Genomic DNA, 24843 nt, shown 5'->3' on the forward strand with positions numbered 1-24843 from the left:
CACAAGATGGTTATGAATCCATTCTCTGACGTTTGAGACATTGTTTTCCGGTAGTTTTCAAGATGGGTTTTTAGCCTAAAACATATTTTGTAAAATGCATTCATGGAGCAAAGGTACATGCAGGGTGCTGTATGGCAAAACAACCCCATTCATTTTTCAGATTTACCACTATTTTATCATCATCACTATTACATAGAAAAACTCAGAAGACGTATAGGTTCACTGGTCATTATATAGTAAATAAAATGGCTAAATTTACTCTGTAGACATCAGAACCCTTGGTTCCTATCACCACCATTCTAAAGGAACGCAAGCTGCTAGGTTTCTCTACCGTGCAGTGAGTTTTTTAACATCTAAGTTAGCAAATTTCTCTTTAACAACACAGAGCATGTGTAAGTAAAGAATAGAATGATAATAGCCATTAATACTTAGTGATATGTTACTTGAAAACCAACCTAAGAGCTGACAAGTTGCATATGTAATGAATAAAAATCTTCTTTTGGGCAAACAGGGTTTTTAAAATGTTGACCTCTATATATTTGACTGTCTTTACAGAGGACTTTTGCTTCTGCATTATGACACACACACACACACACACACACACACACACAAACACACACACACAAACACACACACACACACACACAGAGACCAACCCCATTCCACCTCATAAAAGACCATAACAAAACCAAATGACCAAATTAACTCTGTACATCTGAAGGCCAGAACATAAGAAATTAACTCAACTATGAAATATATTAGCTCTGTTAGGTTCTCATCTATCAAAGGCAATAAAAATAATTCTTTGACATGCAGGTAATTAATCATCTTTTAAAATTGACTTCCTGTTTCCGTGTGAGACAAATTTAAGTTACCTGCATACCAGCAAATGCTGATTTAAGGAAGCAGTAGTGTAGCATTGCATGATCCCAGAATGTACCTGCAAGAGGTACCTAAGAGATTACCCTACCAGGGAGGTTACCAATCAAACATGCCTAGAAAGGAATTGCAGTTATTTTTCTAAATGTTTAGTTAACGGTTTGGTTTGGAAAGTTCACAAAATGGATATATAATCCTTTCACATTAAACCACTCTGATGTTTACATCTCAACAATCAAGCTATTGCAGGAATTTTAGAAAAATCGCAATAGCACCCCTGCAGGAACATTGACACATTAAATTCAGGCTTCCTCAACATAAGAGGTTTTGATCTGTATATGTGTAATAGATCTGCTTATCTCTAATATTAAAACTGTCCTTTTCACCTCAACTAACCAGATCAAGACTAGCACTAAGCTTGGCTCATCGTCAGTACGTAGACTTGGTCATCTTATGTTTGGCAAGAGTGAAAAACCCTGATTTACCAATAGCACTCATTATGACTATGTGTGCAAGAGACATGGTCTAAAAAAGCGAACCCGTCTGAAAAAGAATCTGTTCAAAAGAATCGATTTGTTTACGAGTCGAACATCGCAACTGCTCTCTTTGCTACGCAACAAATCGACATAATTCATATTCAAATGTGATTATAAGTCTTGAACCTATATCAAGTTTGTAAACATTTTGTACAGTCTTGCTACAAAATAGTTCGGTTCAACTGGGCGTGTGAATCGGTGTGATTGTTTTACCGGAGACTGACTGTCGAGCTCTCCTACTACCCGCTTCAGACCAGCTGCCCACGCCCCAGCTACCGCCATCAGCCTTGGACTAGCTGCCCACCCTACATTGAAGTTTTCATAGACTCCTAGATATTACTACTACTAATAATACTGCTATTAATATTAGTAGTATAATAACTTTGTAGGTAGTCTGACCAGAGGAGGATGGGTCCCCCCCCAAGGTTTCTTCCTCAGCTCTGAAGGAGTTTTTCCTTGCCACTGTCACCCCTGGCTTGCTCACCTGGGGGTTTTTACATTCATGTTAAAACTTTGTCTTTTCTGGATTTCTGTGAAGCTGCTTTGTGACATCAACAGTTGTAAAAAGCGCTACAAATAAACTTGATTTGATTCGATGATTTGTTTTTAATAGAACAGAACCGATTCAAAAGAACTGATTTATTGACCAATCAAACACAGTTACTGCCCGCATAGCAACACGACTTATCTGTGTTTACTTGACTACGGAACGGAGGTAAATAGGTTTTTTTTTTTTTTTACTTAACTCCAAATTAGGCTCTGAAAAGAGGAAAAAACCTGGAGTATTCTTCCTGTTCCGTTAATTTAAAGCCCATTTTGTCGTTTTTTTTTTCACGCAACTAGCCTAGCTTGCTGCTTAGCAAGTGTTTTGTTCTTTAAGGCTGACAGAAACAGGTCAGTGCTGTTTGGTGCCGCCAGATGTAGTGTTGCTAACGCCTGCTCGGACACGGCCCTTCTATTTCTCTGAGAAAGGGGTGCTCTAATTAGCCTGGTCACCCACCTCCACAGCCCCAGCCTTCGCTCTCCCCGTAGGGAGGGGGATTCCTGTGCCAGATGGCGCCGCGTTCTCCACGCTCAAAGCCCGGCACCTGCCTACCCAACTCCCGCCAAGAACCACACGCTATCTACCACCTCCAGTCTCTCCCAGGCTAGAGTAAGATGAGCAGAGTAGCCTAAAATCACTGCCAAATAAAAAAATCAAGCTGCAGAAGAAAATCAGAAACCAACTTAAAGGGGAATTCCACAAGTTTTTTTGTTTTATTTTTGCGTAATTCTCTCATTAAGATGTGAACAGTCATTCAGAGTGATTTGATATGAAATGGTCAGGAGTAGAGAAAACTACAGACTCCGATTTCTGTCCAGTGGTGGTGATGGGAACCAGGGGTCACCAAATCACAAATAAGTTTAAGTGAGACTTTTTAATCCCACAAACAGGGAAATTTCACCTCCGTATTTAACCCATCCCTGAAGTGAAACGCCACAGACACAGTAGTGAGCACACACACACACACTAGGGGGCAGTGAGCATACCTTCCCGGAGCAGTGGGCAGTTCTATCCACAGCACCCAAGGAGCACTTGGGGGTTAGGCATCTTGCTCCAGGACACCTCAGTCATGGACTATCAGCGCTGGGGATCAAACCAGCAACCTTCGGGTCACAGGGCCAGTTCCCTAACCTCCAGCCCACTGTTCCCTTTTTATGTACTCTCCAAAACTACCAGTGAACCTACACGTGTCTTCTGGTGTGTTTATTTGTGATGTTGACGATGGTAAAATAGTGGATCCATGAATGGATTAACATAAATTGATTAACAATATGTTTTAGGCCAAGATGTTATCACAGAAATATCCTAAGACATTGTCTCAGGCTACAGGCAGCATATTCATAATCATTTTATATAATAGTTCTGTCAGGGAGCTGGCATTAAACTTCAGAGGCATTAAACTTCGAGGCATTCTGATTGTCAGTTTCTCTACAACAGAGCATTTCACACCAAACCACTCCAAATGACATTGTTTACATCTTGACTATTGAATTATATGGGAAAAAATGGTGTTCTCCTTTAAGTATGAGGTCAGAAACTATTCAATTAGCTACTAAATTTCCCTCAAAACTAAAGTGGAACTTCTTAGTGCATCAAGGGTTTGTTAGCATTAGGAGAAGTTTCTTGGGTTGTTTTTGATCTAAAGTAAAATGTTAAAGCTTGAAAGAAAGCAAAGCTGAACCATTGACACAAGATGAAATACAAGAAATTCCACAGCGTTTAGTATCACTTGAAATCCTCATAAAAGTGCACATCTATCTGAATTATACATAAGTACACAGAAGTGAAGAAATCTAAGTAGTTACTGCTCTTCTCAAACTGCTAGACAATAGTGTGCTTGTGTGTACATGTGGGCTAATCTGCTAATTAAAGCATAATAAAGCATTATGTCTCTTTAGAGTTACTTAAAAGATAAGCACTCTTTAAGACAGACTTTCCTTCTTAATAAGAGGGTATCATAACCACACAATGAAGAGACTGAGATAAGCTTTATGCAGGTGTGGAGAGGTAATCACTGAAGTTTACTGAATCTTATCTAAAGTGTCTTGTACAACCAGGGCAGTGTGTCAGTGCGGGGCTGTTAAGAACCATTAGGCAGCTGTCATATTACTGAGCGATGGGCGCACTATTTGGCAGGCAGTGCTGAACGTCTAGGATTTGCCCTTGTCCTAAATTCCTCTTCTCCCCTGCTAACTTCTCTTGCTCTCATTCTCTCTCTCTCTCTCTCTCTCTCTCTCTCTCTCTTTAACTAACAGAATAAACAGCAAGCTGCAAACTGCCTGGCTAAATCATCACACTTTCCTCAAACTACACTGTAATCTCACACAGATTTGTTTACGTTCGGTTACCATACTACTGGCAACAGAAATGGATGAAAGGATGTTGCACAACTGAAAACAGTAATAGCAGCCATGTTCTAGGCTGACTTTTGTTCATTTTGACTGATGACCTGAATCATCTGCTTGTGCCATGTCTAGCAGTAACTCAAAACATTCACTAAACTTGCTGTAAGACTAGCCACCTAACACGCCTTTTTACTTCCGAGGCCAGAGTAAAACAGAGGGTGATGGCTCTGACCACACCTTGCATCAGCGCTTCAGGGAGGTGACTGCTACTCTCCCTTGTCTCGGCAACCTCGCGAGTGTGGGCGACATCACACAATGCAAATGCCCCAAATGGCCGAACTGGCATAGATGTCCTTCTGCCGCCCGTCTCGGTACCTCCGGTGCTGAGGCGTTGCCATGGTAACAGGGCACAGGCACACAGAAAAAGAAAGGTCGGGGTTGGCCAGTTAACGGTCAAGTCAAGACATGGGAGGCCGCAGGGAACGACTGGAAAAATATAGCAAGAATCACTGGAACAACTGTCCATGTATTATAGCAACATGTTTTTGCCCCAAAACTCCATCAAAACGGTTCATTAAAGAACAACCAGTGACAATTATTGGCTCCTGTAGTATTTACACTATTGAATTTGGCCCTTGTGTTTGTCCACAGTGCGCTGCTTTCTGAGCGGCTGCAGGAGTCATATTTGTAATATGAGAACGACAGAAGGCTCTTTCGGAATTGGTTCCGAAAGAAAAAAAAAAAAAAAAAAAGATGCCACGCCAGATACTCGCATAGGTGAAAGAATGCTGCCGTGCCTGTTCCTGATGCTTCATCGTGCTGCTTGAGTTCATACCCGGACACAAATAGAGTGACCAAGCAACAGGCTATTTCCAGAGAAACTGACACAGGATGTAAATAGCCTTGACTACAGATTGTGCTTTGAAGAGCTGCCCACATATTTAATCTGATAAGTAATCACTGAAGCAAAACTTTCATATCAGATAGAAACACGGCACTTTGTACCTGAATAAAAGCTCCATGAGGTGTGCTAGTTTAGTGACTTCTGTACATCATTTACTTCACCGTGCAGGCCACAATTTTTTTTGCTCTATGCACTGGACTAGTTTCATTTAGATGTTTGTATTTCCGATTAATTAATAGCAGATCATATATCTTGGCAGCGTTTGCTTTAAAATGACTCCAAACCATATAAATATTTGGCTGTAATTTGCACTTTTATTTACAATGCATTCATTTGTAAAGCACATATCCAAGACACAGCAAAAGAGCAACACACAGCCTTGGTAATAGATGGGACACTGTCTATTGTTGCCTCAGTACACTAGTGTCCTTATGCTGATGCTAATGACTATTTGACCCATTCATGTGTCATCCTATCTTATCAGTGGATTGGTGCAAATCAACCACGCTATATACGGGCTAGCTGGATAAAGTAACAGACCCATTCAAAGCACATATAAGTGAAGCCATTATATGTGTGGATAAGATGCTTTCACCACATAGGTTTGTCCCAGAAGATCCATGATTTGTCCGTCTACCACCACAAGTCAATATATGACTAAGCGATGTATTCTAGCACATGGGTCTAGAACTGTAAAGGGTCATGACTCTTGGCCTGAGGGAGGATTACATTCTTGGCTCGGAATCCATGATGATATCTCAGAAATGTTAAATATAGCCTCAAGTTTGTTTGCTCTGATAATGACCTGTTTCAGAAGAAGCAACCTAGGAGGGTTAACTCTTGTTTGGACAGAGAAACCTCCTCTGCAGTGTAGATCTAGTCTATGCCAAGCAACAGAAGCTGAGTTTGGACAATCTGACCCGTTCTACGGTGGAGTAGATATCCATCAGCTCTAATAGGATGGGAGTGGATTCTACTTAAGCAATGTGCGCTTTTTCAGCCTGTTTTGGTTTGAAATATCACCAGTCTCATAACTGGCCAGGACAAATTCTTTCCCTCTGAGGAGTCAGACCAAAATGAGATGACAATTTGTTTTCCAGGTTTGAAACTCAAACACAGTCATCAGTTCAGCCCAGGCAAATACAACCATTACTCTCTTCCACACTTTTACGTGTCAGACAAAGAAGAAAGTCTATGTTTTATGAAGGTTTTGGGTTGTTAGAATTAGAATTCATTATAATAATATTCAGTGAAGTGTAATTGTATTCATTGCCACCATTTCCACTAGCTCTTCCAGTCATTTATTTATTTTTATAAACGAATCAAGGTGAAATTTTTATGATGCATTCAATCATTTCCTCCAGAATCATCATTGATTGTTGTGAGGTCAGACATTTACACCCCTGATACTCACCCAAGGCTACCTTTATTTTAGAACATAAATGTTAGTGTGTGGGCCCAGGGGTCTCTACAGAAGTGAGACAGAGTTAGAGAGAGAAATAAAGTGTTGCATGGCAGGCTAGGACAGACCTCGTTTTGCAGTTCCCCAGAGAAGGCTGTAAACCTGCACACCCCTGTCATGCTATTTCAGGGCTATGAGAAGTAGGCTATGAAGAGGGCAGAGAGTTGATCGGCCTATTTACTAAAGCAGAGAGTGTGGAAGAGAGCTAGGGAGAGTTGAAGAGGAGAGGATACGGTAGTGATATGGGGCTGTACAGTAATGCTGATGTTTTAGGTGTTTGCAATAAATATTGCAATGTTTGAAAAATTTACCCTGAAAATTTGTTCCCAAATAAAAGCAGTTTATCACTCTAGCAAAGGGTATGTTCAAGGAGAATTAAGGCAGCAGTTTGATAGTCTGATTAGATATACTACAATATTGCTACATACTATGATTGTAATATAATGTTTTATATAATAAAAAAACATTAGTGTGCATTAACGTGTAGTCAAGAATCGGCCTACATCATTTTCTGTGTGTTGGGTCGTGGGAATGCCTCATTCCAAACACTCAAAGAACATCTGTGATTGGTCAGAATGCTCACAGCGCAGTAATTTGCTAGAGACATTTTGCATATTGCAATTCTGCAATATCTGTATTAAAGATTGCACAGTGATGTTGGAAATTTATTGGTGTTGGCAGATAATTGGTTAAAACATTTTGGTGGCATTAGACAGGAGGTTTAGATTTGATTAATAATTCACACTTTACTGGTAAATGTTTGTATTTCAGATAAGCATTTATTTCCATTTGTAACCCTCACAAATATTTATTTACAAATAAATGTAACATTTCTCCATAATGCTAAGCCAAGCATATGTAGTCACAATGTCTGCATTTTATAATGTTTATGTATAGACTTTGTCAGATATGTACAAGAAAAATATTGATACGATTCCCATATTGGCCCATCCCAAATCAGCATTTCGAAGGCTGATATCACAATAACGATTAAAAAAAAGATGTACTGTGCAGCTCTGCAGAGCATGGCTGGAAAGAAAGGGAGGCCTACAGTAGTGAGAAAAGGTGTGTGTGTGTTTGTGTTAGGTCAAACTGCTGTACATGAGAATTTCTTGGCCAAGCCTACGTTTCCATATCCTGTGTAAGTGTAATGCTATGCTGTGTGGTAAAAGAATGTTTCCTCTCTGGCATTTTCTCACCCGTTCCTTTCATACTGTTAAAACTACTGGCACACAACACTGTTGCTGCTGACAGAGAGACTTCCTGCTGCTCCCTTCATCTTTCACCTCTCTTCCCTCTCTCATCCCTCCTTCTCTCCTCTGCTTCTAAAACATGGGGGCGATCCCTCTTAATGTGTCAAGGGGATCAATACTAAAGCCGCAGCCCTGGGAAAGAAGAGTGTGTGTTTGAGAGTTCTTGTTTTTGTATATTTTCAGGACAAAAATGTCCTAAATTTGTTGAAAAACCAAAGCCAAAAAAGGGCCTACAATAATTTACAGTACCCTACAACTTACAGTGACTCTGTAAATTGTTCTTAATTTTTAAAAAAGCTTCATGTTGTGTTTTTTAAAACTGCAAAGGCAAAAGCATTTCTTTTTGATAACTAGGTTAGGTTTAGATGTAGGCTGAATAATTTTCATTTCATAAAGGTACATATGAGACATATAGGAACTTACATGTGTGTAATATATGTGTATATATATATATATATATATGAGACACATGTATGACCCCATTTGTCTGCCATTGTCTAAAAACAAGTCTGTGTGTGTGTTTGTGCATGCGTTAGCGCAAGCAATTATGTGTGTGTGGCGGGAGGGGGAGAGAACAGCACTCCCCACAAATCATGGTCTGTCTCTCAGCTCAGGGTTCTGCAGCGAGCATGCAAGAAACGAGTACAGCAGCACAAAACGGCCTGGCCACAAATATGCCTGACTGTGGTCAGCGGGCTCCTGACCGGCGGGTCCTTTCCTCATCCCGCTGGACCTGGCCATCAGCCTGTAAAAGGCGGGAAGGGGGGACCACTTTTTCCACTCCGCTACATAAACCCCCACACACACTAACGCAAACGTGAGGCAGATGTCAGAGTGCCATGTCTGTGGTAGAGAGAGAGAGAGAGTGGTTGTGTGTGTGTGTGTGTGTGTGTGTGTGTGTGTGTGTGTGTGTGTGTGTGTGTGTGTGTGTGTGTGTGTGCAGATGTGTTTGGGAATTCCTGTATCATTTTACACTAGTAGTTCTTCATTACTAAGAACAGACATGTTTGTTAGTGTATATGAATAACCAAACTCAAAATGTGTTTACTTAATTGGTTATTTGTATAAGGATGCCTAGTAAAAACTGTCATTTTTTACACTTTTGCACATTGTCATTAGCTAAACTGTGTAGTTTTTATACTTCACAGTAAGTCATACCACATAAAAAACATCATCATTAAGTCTTCATGACCTTAACAAAGACTTTGAAAGACTTGGGTGACTACTGATTTTATTATTTGTTAGCAACGTTATCCTCATTGCTCCAGTGCTAAAGTAAGAAAGAATATTGGGATATCAGATGCTGTTTGATCACCTGCATGAATATTCACACATGCAAAAACCACATAGAGCAAACATCTGACTCTGAGCAGTACGTCTGTTCCCAAACCAGACTCTACACTGACTAGTGTGCTATACATCTTCACACAAAGGTCACTCTGCTATACCTCAGCCAGCTAAGTGACTACAGGTAAATATTTTATAACAAAAAGTGACAGAGTATAAACCAGAGATGCTATAGTACATCAATAATGCATAGTGGTGTGGATTGTGAGCTAACATGCTAGACATATAGACATGCTGAGAATACACGGGAGCAAAGCAAAGATATTTCATATTCCCCCACTGCATTCTCACACAGGCCCTGTTCACATTGTGTATTAACATCCACCACAAGCGATCTGCTCATACGTGGTCAGCAAGACATTTGGCCGTTCACACCTGGCATTTTCATGTGTCTCCAGTAATCGGGTTTTGTGACTGGAGGAAGGTACCGCCCACGTTAGCCACATCAGTCTCTCGGTGCAATTGTTGTCAGACAAATGTTCCATGAGTCTGTGTTCATTTAAATGAACGGGCTGTTACAAATGTTTATACCACATGAACCACTAATGCGACTTGTAAACAAACAGAGAAAGCTAAAAATGAAACTACGCATCTACTTTTGTCTCTGCTGTGAAGATACAGCTGATTAAGGCGGGTGCCGTCAAAGATGCATCAAGATGCATCCCTGACCACTGTTGAAGGTGGTTTGAGTGACCAGATCACAACATGTCTCCAAGACGCATTGTACCCTATTTGCACCTGTACTTAGTGCTGCCCACTTATGAACGGATCGCCCAGGGAGCGGAACAGGCCTACACTGAGCCAAGATGGTCCCCAGTTTCATAGTTTGTATTAAAAAATAAATTGGACCAAATTAGCCTATTCAACACAAGACATATAGAGTCGAATCGTTTCAAGAAACAACAAACTGTGTGCTAATGAAAACCACATTTTCAGACAGCTCTTCAGCTAATCCTGCCACAAATACATCCCAGCCTTTAATTGAGCTGAATGGACTGACCACATCAGTTCTTCCGGGGTGTAATGAGATCACACATTTGACAGGACAGACAGACAGCAGTGCTTGTACAGTGGCTCAGAGACAAGCAGCTCAATTACCACTGCCCTGTTCTACCACTAACATCTGTCAGCCTGCTCTGAGGCTAACCCTGACAACCATCCAAATGGCTTCAAGCTTGCAACAGCACCAGCTAGCTCTGATGCTAACCCTGCCAGTGCTGCTTACGGCTTTTAGTTAGCACTAATGCTACAGTGATTTTGCAATGTCTTTGGCTTGTACTGCATTAAAACTACACTATACTCAATTTTATTCTATTTCATTTTTACTGGACTGAAAGACAAACGCAAATCAAAGTGAGTAAATTCATCGCAACCTGATAGCCTGCTTGTCTGTGCACAGAACACAGACTGTGGAGTTTTTGTTTATTACCCTTATGCTCCACTTCAATATTTAATTTTATTTTCTTACATAACAGCATGGGATTACAGTAATTATGTGGGCTTTTTAAACAAAATTCCGTTTCCTCCCTCCTCTGATTCATCCTCTTGTCCCCTCTGATCTGAAACAGCAGAATAGGCTGTGGGAGGGGGGGTTCACCCGGGGGGGTCAGCAAGAGCCTGGGTCTCAGAATAATTAGTCCTGAATGAAGGGCTCAAGTGCTTGATTAGCTGTCTTAATTACTAACATTTACACGCACAACGCAGAATGCATTCTATGCTAATTAGCCTAGCTGACATCTCCGAGGCAGTGAATGTGTGCCGGTAAATTGAATTTTCTAAGACAACGTGCTTTCTCCCTTGTTAGCAGCAGCCGTGGAATGTGGAACACAAAAGGTCTTGTCTGACTTTTAACAGGCTTTAAGTTTTGTTTCTTTGCCGATGACATGATGAAACAAAGGCTTTGAAAGTGAGCGCTCTGAGAATGGTGATCAGGTTGGTGGTGTCTGAAGCTAGCTACAGCAGCTGAATACTGAAGGTTTTCAAACTTGTGTTGATTGGCTGAGAGACCTCTGCAGCTATTCCTAAGTGTCTGAGGAGAAGAAGCAGAGTGATCAATATGGCTTCAAACAGCAAGGCGAGAAGTGCTAGTCCCAGACCCAACAAGACCATTAAGCATCGGCATGAGACAAGGGGTAAAAAGAAAAAAGAAAAAAGTGAAAAAGGAATGAGTGAGAAAGAGAGAAGGAAGTGTGGAGGGCTAAATTGGACAGGGCTGATGTTTTCACTGTGCCCAAGGCTGGAAAAGCCCAGCTGAAGGCTGGTTTTTCAAGCTCAATTTAGCATCAACAAACTGCAGCCTTTACTCTTCTGTCAAAGTGACCAGGGTGCTTATAGAACTGCCAGAGAGCGGAGGAGTGCTGAAAGAAGGGAGGACTAATGCATAAGTGCTGTTTGGCTGCACAGTGACAGTCTGACCTCAGAGATTGAGGATGTAAGAAAAAAATTGGTCGGTTTAATTCAGGATTGGGATCAGGTACCTGATTGTTCCTCGCCATCATTCAGCATGAGGGCTGCGCATTTCTGCTTGTGATTTGTGACCCTAAATCCAAAAAGCTGAGTTTCAGTCTAACATTTCTGACTTGCAGGCGGCTGAATACCTAGATTTGCTCGTTCAGGTATACTCTGTAGGGCGTCTACTCTACTCACTTCTGCTCTACACTATACACCATAACATCCACATACCATGATGCTGAACCAGACAGTAGCCACTAGGAAAGTGTAATGAGGTCTGGCACTAAGTGTGTTATTTCCCTACACAAACACCTGACATAAACACTTCTCTCTCAACCATAAGGCCCACCATCATGCACCATAATCAACCAACGTTCCCTGCTATGAACCTATGTCTTACACTTAGTTCCTATGGAGTATATAACTCATTTCTTCCACAGCTCTCTTTGGAGAGACAGCACTGTTATTACCGGCGTAAACTGTGGCTTTGTCACTATTCCCAATACACAGAGTAGAGAGAGGCTGCACGGTTCAAATCCCACTGTGGAATCCTGCAGTGAAACAAGGCCATTTCATCCATTTCTAACCCATTTTAGAATTGTGTGAGGAAGAGAAAAATAGGAAAACTGACCCAATTTTGGAGCGCATCATAAATCCGAATATAGTAGTTACCAGCAGGCGATATCTGCAGCAATGTTGGTGGTCTCTGAGTAGACGTGGACATATGCTTCAGAAGGGGCCCAAGCGAGATCCACGTCCACATTAGAAACATATGTGGGGTACAGACAAGGGCTACTATAGTAGATGTAATTCACTGTAGCCCTATAAACCTTCACCTCACCCCAGTCAACACAAGCGCGCACTCCCGTCTTGTTAAATCTATTTCCTCTCTATGGAAAGTGCTATTTCGATCCACTCGCTGTGCCCTCATGTCAAGCGGCAGAGGGCCCGGCTCCAGCTCTGCCATTCATCTCTCTTTCCCCTTCATGAATTAGAGATAAAGCTCATCTCTATACCGTGGGACATGTGCCACAGAGACATATCTTAGGTTTTTTCTTTTCCTTGTAGAAAATGATCCGCTCTAATATTTCACTGCTGGAAAAAAAATGAAAGAACATTGGTAGGACATTGTTGGAATGACAGGATGACAGGCAGCAGAGAGCAGGTGTGGTTTTCAGAACACGTTGTTTATATTTAGATATGCTCTGTGACACTGTGGTCTGAATATTGGACTGATAAAAGTCTTTTTGTAGTGAAGACTATGGGTGGGAAGAGAGTGGAGATTAGAGGTAATTGACTGTGTGGGAAAGCAAAACAAAAACGTTGCCTCGCGCATTCCAAACACTGCCGCTGCTGCATTCCGCAGCTGTGAGAACGCAACACACCTTCACGGAAGAAAAACCCCAACTGCTCACCTACAGACGTGTAATAATCTCACGTTGAGAATATTTAGCATGGTAAAAAAGGATTTTTTTGTGCGTATGTTCACGCATTTGTTTTTCTGTGAAGGTTTGCTCATTAAGCATGCATAGAAAGGTATTTCACTAAGACTACTCAGTGATTTGAACTGTTTCGACCAATAGCCCTAGGCTTTAACTCCTAATATATCTAAGTCACACTTAAGTTTTTTAGTGCTTACCGAATCTATAACCATTACTGGATAATATGTCTTAATAAGCAACTAAATCATCTGTTTAGGGTTCAAGTGAGGACAATCTTTCACTTATGATTGTGAAAAATACTATGTACATGGATACGTGTTAATATTTATTTTTATTAGCTGTTCTATATAAAGCTTGAATTTGGGCTTAGGTCCTCTGGCTAACTGAGGAATCCTGCTTTATGAAATATTCCCATACTAATGTGTTCCCGCATCATGCTGTTTAGACATGCAGACAGTGGAAGTTGTATCTGCTTTCTAAAGTCATTAAGTAAATATCTATAGAGTTGAAGAATCTGTGGAATGCTGAAATAATACAAGCAGGGAGGAAAGCTGAGGTGTGACTGTCCAGCCTGAGATATTACAGGTCTAGACACACACCCCAGTGTAAGCCAGTCTGTCCAGTGCACATCCGTCACTTATTCTGTAGAACAATAGAGCAGAGGTGGACAGCAACCATCTTCAGTATCATGACCCAGTAATGAAGTGATATTGGTTTTGATGTCACATTGCCGGAATTTAAACGTGAAGTGGACGAGTTAATAATATGTAATTATATGCATCCGTACTCAGCGATGTGTTCACCAATAGAAACAAAATGACACTCTGTTACATAAACACACACCTTCAAACAAATATATGCAGATGTACTCAAACGGTGTAGGCAATGAGTTTTTCATTAACTTTTTTGTACAACATCTGAATAATGTTAAACTGAGAAGAGTCATATTTGACGAGGGGCCATTGTGCAATGATAGGCCTTTGACCTCTTCATGAACGTTGGTCCCTGATTTTTGCACAGTACTGTACACTAGCAAAATGGGAAGGCACTTGGCAATGACTGAGGTCAGAAAACTGCAAGACGAAAATGCATACATACATACAGATGCAGATTTCCCCTGGCTTGGGCATAAACACATTACATAACCCCCGCTGTTGATTATTTACCCAGCCACTTGTGAATGGGAGGAAAGATGACATGTTCCCTTCCTTTATAAAGACTCGGCAAACACAGACACGCTGAAAAGGCCAGTCTAAATATTAGCACCGCCACTGTGGAAAGCTTCCAGTGGCTACTTTAAAAACAAAGCCAAGCTTGATTCTTGATACAAATGTCTTCTTGTTTAGAGGCTGTATTTATGGAGCTTGTGTGGAAGGCTTATATAAAAATGGCATGGCTCATAAATCCTGTCCACACGCATCATCCGCCCTCATGTAACTGCAAATCTAATCACATTGCATATAGGCTCAGGTCCAGGCATCTACTGTAAGGGACTTCAAGAACTTACTTGACAACCTTTTGTATTAAGCTGAAAAGAAGGGATATGACTGCATTACCTTTCGAATGTGCACAAGTATACATAATTACATCATACCCCAAATGAGATCAATCAGTAGAGGTATATTTGGTGTCCAGAGTTTTCTCCTTTAGTTTTCCACTGATGCTAGGAGGCTAATATAGCTAAAAGTAATCATATCTTGCTGCATTTGACTTTATTTGGAAGCTGGTAGTTGGAGCTCACAGTAGGAACATTTATGATATATTTACCTTTTCAAAACAGCTAACTTTAGTCAGTGTGATAGATTTAACTACTGTGTCTTTATGTTGATCTAAAAAAAATTTCATTTAAAAATTCAAAAAGCTCTACTTTTGAAAGGGTTAAACTCTTGAGTTGAGAACACCATCCCGACTTTCCAAGAAGAAATTCACGGAGTGCTTTCTTTAAGTTTTTTTTTTCATAGTTGAAGGTTGGCAATTCCAAATCACAAGCTCTAGCTGAATGTAGCATACAGTCATATTAGCATAATCATCACACACTTTGTCTCAAATCATGTTGATAAGTAATCTCAAATGCTAATAATTACAAACACTTTGTGACACATTGTTTCTGTACAGATGGAAGTCACAAAAAGGTAGCAGCGTGTACATTTGTCCATTTATAGCTCCAGAGCAAAACTAAAGATGACTCTTATAGCTCATCAACTCCATTACATTGCATAAATTAGATTTTTTTGCCAGACTGTTCCTTTAAGCATGGTGATGGGGGTTACTGAGTTCATCCTTGTGTAGGAAACATCACAAATGTCATGTTCACACTATGTGCTGCCACGGTTTCTCACACACCTCCTGGTGAAGTCCCCTCTACCCCCCCACCCTCTCTTTTTCTCCTACACAAATGCTCTTGCTGACCCTAAATGTGAAAAATGTAACTACAAAGCTTGTGACAGTAGGCGAAAACTAAGCTTCTGGCCCTACTGCACCAATTTGGGGTCTGTGTCACACATGGTGCTACAGGCATCGTTTGGAGTCAAAGGTCAGTACAGCTCAGATCCGTTAAGTCGTGAGAAGAAACTGATCTAATACACTCTGGCACACCAACCACGCAGGTGTGTGTGTGCCTCAGGGGTCGCCTTGTCCGCCCCCTATCCTGTTCCTCAGCTGTCCGTCAAACTCACTGCCTCACATTCCAAAACACACCCTGTCAGATGGACACACATCAGAGAAGTGCCTTTCTGAAACAGACACATATGTAGACACTCTCGCTCTATATCTGTTGGGACATGCAATGAGCTAAAAGCAAGCCATCAAATCCGCTATCGGGGTCAGCACAACTCAAACAGACCTGGCAGGGCGCGGCTATAGAAGGAAAGGAAACAGCGGCGCCTCATTTAAATAGCATGACTGAGTGAAAGAGGAGCTCATCAAAACATACTGGACAAAACGCACATGAGTTTCAGCAAGACACTAGCAGCCAATGTTCAGATGTGGTTTATTTTTGAATGATGGTTCACTGAACTGTTAGACTGCTTCAGAACCTGTGGGTTTTGGCCCTACATGTCTACAACAGGACAGGTTGGAATATCTTCCAGTGGATGTCATGCATCTGTGTAACTATGCTAACTTTGCAAACAATAACCATGGAAATTGCATAATAAAATTGTATTTTATTACCACATTGACTAAAACTCTGCAGCAATAATGTCCAACTAATATATATGTATGTGTGTGTGTGTATATATATATATAAAGTATATTTTAACGACTGCTTGTCTCCATACCTATGGCTTGTATTGTGTGTGCACACATAGAGATGGCTGCATCTGTTCAGTTTACTGGCCAAGCCTAAAATGAGGCCAAAAGTTGAGTTATTCTACAGGTACATTTTCTCTCTCTACCTCCTTCCCTCCTTTACTCTGTTCCTCATTCTGTTTCCCTCTCTCTCAGGGCGAGGCTAGATCTCCGTAGAGGAAGCGGTGGTTGTCACGGAAATAGCGTGGCTTGCCAAGCTAATAGCCGCCGCGACCACAAGAAAAGTCTCGTTGTGGAAAAGGGGGGTAAGAGGCACCATCCAGCCGCTCCTGCTTCACAAGGCTCGAACGTCAGATAAACACAACCTAACAAAAACACACGCACAAGACGAAGATCTCCCAGCCAGAGTGATCTGTGACTGGAGGAAGAGCTCTGATTAAAAGAAAACAGGTCAAAGCTGTTCCCAGACACTGATGCATATTCTTCTACAGCAGCGGCTTGCATTAAAAATCCAACCTTGACATACAAGCACACTTAAGCTTTTAAAATACAAATGCATATCGAGTAGCATAACAGCACCTTAGCCCAAAGTTTTAGACCCAGTTCTAAAAGGAACTCGGCGGGTTTCTGAGCCTTGAGAACCATTTGCAGGCATATGGAAATAAACTTCAGCAGGAATGAAAGACATTTTTTGTAGGGGAGGGTTTAAGAAAAGCTAGACAGCTCCATAAAACTCAATTGCTTAGCCTTTTTTTAACAGTTCCAGTGCTTTTGTTGTTTGGGAGCCCTTTAATATGCGGGTAGTAAAGATAAAGAGAGAAATGAAAAAGTAGGAGGCAACAGCCTAGTCTAAAGTGACTGAGGCTGACCTCAAAGTTTAATTCTGACTCCAGCTGCCAATTTGTAGCTGGTATATTTAAAAAACATGCTGCTTTGATAACTGGTTCACAGTTCTGTGGGTTCTAGTTGTCAGTTAGGTGTGTTTTTTTCCCTTTTTTAATCTCTATCTATTTATCTCTTGCTATTTTTCAGTTCACCTTTCTTTTTGCTCTTCATAATGAACGAATGCACCCCGATCTGATTCACTATGATGAGAAATAGTTGATATTAACTTAGATTACATTCTTTGTCTTAGGAGAGGAAATGTGTATGTCCAGTCTGTGTCATACATACATTTGTTAAGATCGAAAAAAAGAAGAAAAAATACGCTATGACTGTCATCATTACACAGTATCTTGCTTTATAAAAACAGACTAAGGCCGAGGTGGTGTTTACAAAATTTAAATATGCATTGCTGGTTTGTTGTGGGCATGATTGTTGGCAGAGATCAGTGCAAGTAGGAAGCTCATACACATGAAAGGTCCTCAGCAAAAAGTACTAGCAGTTGCTGCTCCTTTTATCAAAGGAAGTAAAAACACATGTACAAGTTTCAGTCAAAGCAGTCAGTGTCATACTATATCATTAGAGCTATACTGTATAGCTCTGGATGTTAATCAACAGCCACAGTTAGTTTCTTCTCCATGTTGTTTAAAAGCAACAGGACTGACTGAAGTCCCACCCCACACCCCACTTCCTACTGGCTGATGCATTAATACATCAGACTGTGCTCTGTCAAAAGTTCAGCTTTTACACACTGTCATGTGTTGGTGTCTGCTGTCCTTTTGGCAAGAGATACCAAAATGTTCTTGTGAATATAGTCTAGCTGTAGAATTACAATAACAAGTGAAAAATAACAAGGAGCTGATTGGATGTTAGCCCATTAGGCCATTATGTCTTATTTATTTTAGCCATTTGTTTGAGTTTTTTGTGTTTCTTATTGCAGTGAACATAAATAATAATCATCTTATATTTAACATTTTTGGCACCACTGTTTACTGGTGATTTGTGTCTAGTCTTACTTGTTAGCAAGCCTCAGAAAAGCTAAATAGCATGATACTGTACATGAAGATATTCACAATGGGCCTTATTCACCAGTATCTTCCTATGTTTTTTAAACATGTTTTTAAGGAAGGTCCTAAGAAAAGCTCTACGTTAAATTCATGACGTGTTCTTAAACCGCAGAATTGTTCACGTTTGTGCTCTTAAATGTGTGTAGATTCCATTCTTACCTAAGAACAAATCCCAAAAAAGTAAGCATTGGTGAATGTTAAAATCTTCATGAAAGCTGCGTAAGTGGGTTTGAAGAAGAACTTTCTTCCTTAGAATGGTTTGTGAATGAGGCCTAATATTAGTATCATGATATCACATTTTTTCCACCAAAAATAAGGGAAAACCTGGGTCCATATTCATGGAAAGTCACTGAGTGGTGATTCAGGAACAGTTTTAACTCACTTTTACTGACATAATGGATAGGTACAATACTGGCAAGGGGTCGCTGATCTTAGTTCAGCACTCTTACTGATGCACTTGATTCATGGCTGTGCTGGCAATGGAGTGGAGGGGTGAGTGGTGTGACGTAACATTGCTGGTGTGTTTCTATGTGTGTGCAGTACAGAGAAGCGCCTTGCGGGTGCTGATAGGCATTATCACCCTCTCAACTCACTGCAGCAGGAACAGGACTGCAGATCACAGCCAGCATGTGAACATGAGTGTACACTGCCCATCAAAATTCTGGGGACAAACTTTTTCACTGTTACATTTAGATTAAGAATACCTAACCATGCACAAGAACAGCTGTTTATTACTCCTAGGGGTGCATTTTATCTTCATTAAAGCTTCTTCCTTAGTATAAATAATGACCTGACAGGTTTGCATTCCTTTCTTCCTCATAATGAAGACATTTGGTAAGTGCAGGTATGGTTATAAGGGGGTTTGCTGTGAGTGTGCAGCAAAGTTATTAGAGACAGCAGTTGGACTGGATGATCTTGTATAGGACAAAAACTTTGCAGCAAAGCACAGTAACAAAGGAGAAAAGGCTTCTTTCCTTCACTTTGTGTGTGTGTCTGTGTGTCTGTGTGTCAGACAGAAGACTTGCCAATTTTTCCTTCAGGTAACTCTTCAGGCTGCTGGATTAGCCATCATACCCAGCCTAATTAAGCCCTCTGTTGAGAATGAATGCTCTCATTCCACAGATAAAAAACTTAAAAAAAACCCTAATCTACTGCAACCCATAATCCAGATTTTAATGCTTTAAGAACTGGTCAATCTGCCTTTTTCAGAGTGGCAGCTAGGCTACATAGGAGGAAATGAGGGGTCTATAGACCAAATAACTTTAAGTGGCCTCCGTCTGCACCTCCTTCTGATGTTCTAATCCCTGTCTGGATGATAATCTGGGGCTCAGTGGTGTCTGTCTGGCAGACCGTCCAGCCAAAAGGGCAGAAGCTGCTGGAGTCGAACCGCAAATATAATCAAGTTAAATAGTTCGCCACCTCAGCTCCATCAGTTTGATTTGTCTGCCTTGCTGGAGGTCGTGTCGGGCAGCGAGATAGATAGGCAGTGATAGAGAGAGAGAGCGATAGTAGGGATCATTCTAATGGGCCAATGGGGAAATGAAGAGGACAGAGGGCACAGATCAGCCAGACTGTCGTAAATCTGCATCTGTCTTGCAAGCACACACATGAAAACTCCTCTATATGTCTGCCTCAGCCTTACCACAACAAATAAAACCCAGCTTGTGAGATTTGCAGACACAGTTTCTGTTGAAATTTTCAACATAATGTTTGAATGAATTTCATTACCTCTTACTTTTCAGTTATGTAAAAAGTGAAAAACTACATCAGCTTATCATTAATGCTCTGGCCTAATTTGTAGCATTCAGCTGTTCATCAGTGTCTACTGCTTAAAGCATGTGTTGAACCTTTCGGTCCAAAGGTAGTTTGAACACCTCAAAGTTTCTGGATTAGTGCAGGTAGTGCTGTGCATTCTGACTACTGACTAATTCTGATAGTTGAATATCCATAACGTTTAATGATTGGATAATCAGATAACTGTGAAAAAAGGGGGGAGGGAACAGATATTCCCTGAAATTAATGTAGGGATGCAGGCTTGCCTTTTTAGGCACCTGCAGTGGTGTTGCACAAACAGCAGCACGCAGAGGATTACATGTTAAAACATCTTTTATTATTCAAAACTAGCTGAGGGTAACTGGTATGTTTTTATATCAGACAGCTAACTGGTACAACACTGGGCTCATGGACTTTTTCTCATTAGTGGACGACGTGCCAACATGTTCGTTTTCTGGAGAAATATATTTTCACTGTTTCTGGCAAACATCAGCTAGAGTAATTGGTTTAACCCTGTTAGCGAAAACACCAGAATGACTTTCTCAGTTACATCCTTAACAACGCATCCTTGGCAACACACTTGTGATGTATAGTAGAAAAGTGTATTATAATATACATATAAAACCTGCAAATACTACTTGCAAAGAATGCCACATCTTACAGTCTTGTTGAAACAGTGTTGGCCTGTGTGTTTTATGTCTTCCCATGATGAAACATTACAAATATCCGAATAGTGATTTCAGTCTACAGATACCAGCACCTCAAATGGGTAAGTAATATATATGGGATCTGGTATTATTCCCAAGGTAGCACTGTCACAAAGTTTACATGTGCGGAAAAATAAATCCACATTTGCACACCAACGAAAAAAAATTCTGTATTAAAAGTAATAAAAACTTTTGAAAAGCTAGGTGATGTCAAAATTTGGACAGGTGCTGTATATGTACACAAGGCAGTTCACCAAGGATGCACGATGGTGTCGGAATCATATCTATATCAGCAATTAATTGCTTAAAAATGATCTGCGTCTGCATGAACAGATGTTTAGATTCAGCTAATATACCAAACTGATGATGATGTATTTATAGTACTCTAGAAAATGATCATATTTATGGGCTGTGTTTTATTCATTTTACTGCTTTTGTAGCCCTACAGAAATACATATTACATTTCCCTGCAGTGCCACTTCAGGTTAATTTAGTCCCAGTTTCTGCATTTTTATAAACGTTTATGTATCGCTATTGACATCAGCAGATATATACATAAAAAACAGCGGATTTCAGCCACAGCCCACAATTCCAGTATCTACAATGAACTAATAGAGTAAACAGATACAATATCTTTACAGAGATGTTACACTCATATGTAAAGACATCAAAACTTGGGGGTATTTTTATCAGACACTATTGGCCCTGACAGTCAGCAAGGGCTGTCTAAAGGGCTTTTCTGACACTGTAAGCTGTCAGGCCTGAGTTATAGCAAACACAGCGCACACAACATAAATAACCTACAGCGATTTCTCTACCAGTCTGAAAACACTCCATTTCCTTCCTAAAAACAGACTTATGCTAGTTGTGTTTACCATCCTTGCAGACAGAGGCCAAATTAGAACCTCAGTATACCCTTATCCCTAACATGTACTAATTAAACACAGAAACTGAGCCAAAACCACAGGCCAAAAAGCCGCAACGGATATTCAATGCACCAATGCACTTTCCCTTTTTCCTTTTTTTTCTTCTTATTTTTAAAGCTGCATTTTGTATTCGGTTTTGGCTGATACAGATGGGAGAACCTGGCTGCTGCCAAGGGATCCATTTGAGGAAAAAAACCCATGCTGGATCTGCGGTGGTAGGAGCGGCAGGATCTGCTTTAATTGCTTTTTTTCCGCGTCTGTCACAGCTTGTAAAGCGTCTCAGTTTTTGAAGAAATTCCTCGTAAAAAAAAAAATATGGGCAGTAAATGGATATGACTAGTTAAACTGCAAAAATCTCATCTAGGGTTCTTTGTTTTTTTGGCAATGTCTGTTGGTGGCCACCATCAGCGCTTTCTTTTGTTGTATGAAATAACAGCTTGCGCCAATAAGAGCTTTACTGCCTTTGGATTTGAGGATGTACAATGTGTGTGACTGTGCATGGCCAGCAGGAGAGTGGGTGTGTACTGACAGTGGCGATTCAGCTGCACAGATCTTGGAATGTTGGAATGAAACTGAGTAGGTTATAGGCTATTTGGTAACATTTTACTGAAGGGCAACATTCATATATGACACCTTCATAAGTTTTTTGACTGAGAACTGACATAAATATACATAACCTTTTATAAAGGCTCGTTCCAACAAGCAAGTTGTCATATATGTGCTTTTGTCCATTTACATGTCATTTCTCCTAAGGTAGTGTTACAACAGCTGATGCTTGTTGGGTTAACCTTTTATAAAGGTTATGCAGGTTTACGTCAGTTCTGAGCCTCTGTAAGGCTTATGTAGGTGTCATTTAGCCTCATGAATGCTGCCCTTCAGTAAAGTGTTACCAAATGTTCAATAAAGTATTGTTCAACCACAATACATTTCTGGGGCTATTTTCACCCATATAAAAACATAAAAATGCTTGGCGTGTTGTTCTGATTGTCTATATTCCACTACATTATAAATCCTTCCTCCAGTCACATTGTTTTTAGTGCATTTTTAAAAACTTAACCAGAATAACTGGATCAAATCATGATGAAATAGCTTGATGGTTCAATTAATAGTTTCTTGAAGAGTCATATTTGAATGAAATCAAGATTTACACATGACTGTATACAGTATATGTGTGTGGGGGGCATGGAATACTTATGCGTCTTTGTGCTCTTCTGTTTACACACATTGGTGGAGGAACACACACAGCCAAACAAAAAAATGCCCACATATGACCTCATCATGGTGAGCCCGGAAAGATGACATCCCCTCTATTTGTAGGGGGCAATCCATCATCGTTTTCCCGGCAATGTGGTGATGTGGGCAAGAGGTCGGGATTACCTCTAAATTACCCCTAAAGCCCCTCTTCCAACCCCATCTCACTCACGCACGCACACGACTCAATTCCACAATGCTTTTGTCAGCCTGACTGCAGTGGAGACAACTGAACAGGGATTGGGTGGAGTTTTCACTGACCATGTGGACCGATAAGTGGTCAGCCTCATCACTGCAGGATGGCTGTGTCAGCTCAAACACGCATGTACACACACAGCTCATGAATAATGCATGCAGAGCTGGGCTGTAAAGTGCAGAGGAGAACCCCTCCGCTCTGTACAGCATGTACTAGTCAGCTGCAGCCTACTCTCGCTCACACACACACACACACACACACACACACACACACACACACACACACACACACACACACACACATATACACACACACACACACCTTCTTCTGCTACTGCTGCAATCTCCTTGCAGTCTACAACATACATCTCTCTTTCTTTTTCTCTCTCTCTCAATATCCTTTCACTGGCTGAGTACACTAGCATACTGAGAAATTTGTCTTGGTAAAACCAGTCCTTATGTAAATGAACAATATAGAACACTAATAGTAAACAAATAAACATAAATATATACAATATACAGCCAAAACCCATATCAATCAATATACGAATCCACAGTATCTCTCTCCCTGAATCACTTTATTTGGAGTACACTGGTCCTTCCATAAACAGACAACAAAAAACTCAAAAAACACAATATCTCTCGCCCCTTCTGTCCTCTATACATTTTTCCTTCTCTCTCCTCTCTTTCTCAGATTTTTTTTTTCTGGTACTTGCATATAATGATTTTCTCTTGGAGAAACTGATGCTTCAATTAATGGCCAAGACAAAATACTATTAATGATGAATAAAGACTACAACACAATAAAAAGTCCCAATATACATATCCACACTCTCTCTCTCCTTTGTCCTTACACAAGTATCCAAAACTGTAAACAGCCATAACAACCTGTATCATTATAAAATAAACTGTACACATAGAGTCTATATAAACACAAAGAATGAGGCAAAAAGAAATTAAATGAATGAAAAGGCAGTTATTACATATTGTTTTTAGCCATCCCCTGACGCTCATCACTCTTATCTGTGAGTGGAGTTTGCATACCTGTGTTTTTGAACTACCTGAGATAAGCCAAGACCAGCTTTCAGATACTCAGATAAGATAAACTGTATATCAACACTTTGTTTAGCACGGACGCACACAGTTCTCACAGTGGGACGGGCTTGGGGAAATCTTATGTAATGCAGCGCTCAGCCTGCTCTGATCATCTTCAGCGCTTCAGTACTGCAGTCTATCCAAGAGGATCCAGCTAAATGGAAAAAAGCTTTGCTTCTTACCCTTTTACAGCCACAGCTAACCATTACTCCTGTTATCTAAAGCTTTATCCTATTTTAGATTACAAAAGTATGTAGTTATATATTCCTGAATTCCAAGTATGAAATGCAATATGACCACACAACTAATATGGTTAATTCCATTGCTGAATTACAACCATTTATAGCAGTAAGGCTTGGTCTGCGTTATGTGTTAGTTATTCTCCAGCAGCGCACCTTCAGGGCTTTGCTAAGCAGCACTATGCTCTTTCTGCTCAGCCTTTCTGCAGCGCTGTGTTTAACCACTTCTTGCCCAGAAAGCTGAGTGTATGGAGAGAAAGCTCCAGGCTTGGACGCTGCAGAGCTGCCACTGCAGC

The 24843-nt window shown here is 40.7% G+C and overlaps 1 protein-coding gene across 1 annotated transcript in view; it reads right to left on the reverse strand.

Moving 5' to 3' along the window:
- spns2 (spinster homolog 2 (Drosophila)) overlaps positions 1-24843 on the reverse strand; it is a 113204-nt gene that overhangs the window by 85650 nt on the left and 2711 nt on the right. The window lies entirely within an intron of this gene.

Source organism: Pygocentrus nattereri, chromosome 23, assembly GCF_015220715.1.
Source record: "Pygocentrus nattereri isolate fPygNat1 chromosome 23, fPygNat1.pri, whole genome shotgun sequence".
Lineage (NCBI taxonomy): Eukaryota > Metazoa > Chordata > Actinopteri > Characiformes > Serrasalmidae > Pygocentrus > Pygocentrus nattereri.